Below are 503 nucleotides of genomic sequence, written 5' to 3' on the forward strand. Positions count from 1 at the left end.
CAAATAGAAATACACTGACCTTCAAAACACCACAACCTAATTACATATTGGTCTCACTCATGTCTCACCTCACCTCAGCTGGCAGCCCCACCTGGACTAAACTCACAACCCAGAGTCATACTGTAAACCTATAATTGACACTGTAACATTGTTGGAGTTGTAAGAATACTCAGATGTTACCTGTTTTGGCCAGACTCACAGTAATTGAAGTGATAGAGTAAGTACAATGAGAAACACTACAGTAAGAAATGATAAGAATGTCTTTCTGGGGATGTAATGATGAGATAAGTGCTCAAATACAAAAAGGTCACAAAAATTCAAATAAAACACAAGAAGCTTGTGCTCTAGAGAAAGGATCAACACTCAGTGAAAAACCTAAGCCCTATGATAAGCTAATATGGCAAGGCTTAACTATACAAACCAATGAGCAGTGATAACTAGCATGTCTTTGGGGTCATCGGGTGGGAACCTCCTTTCACCAGTGTTTCGTCTAGTTGGTCCCA

The sequence above is a fragment of the Epinephelus moara genome, unplaced genomic scaffold (genome assembly GCF_006386435.1).
Source record: "Epinephelus moara isolate mb unplaced genomic scaffold, YSFRI_EMoa_1.0 scaffold689, whole genome shotgun sequence".
In the NCBI taxonomy this organism is placed as follows: Eukaryota; Metazoa; Chordata; class Actinopteri; order Perciformes; family Serranidae; genus Epinephelus; species Epinephelus moara.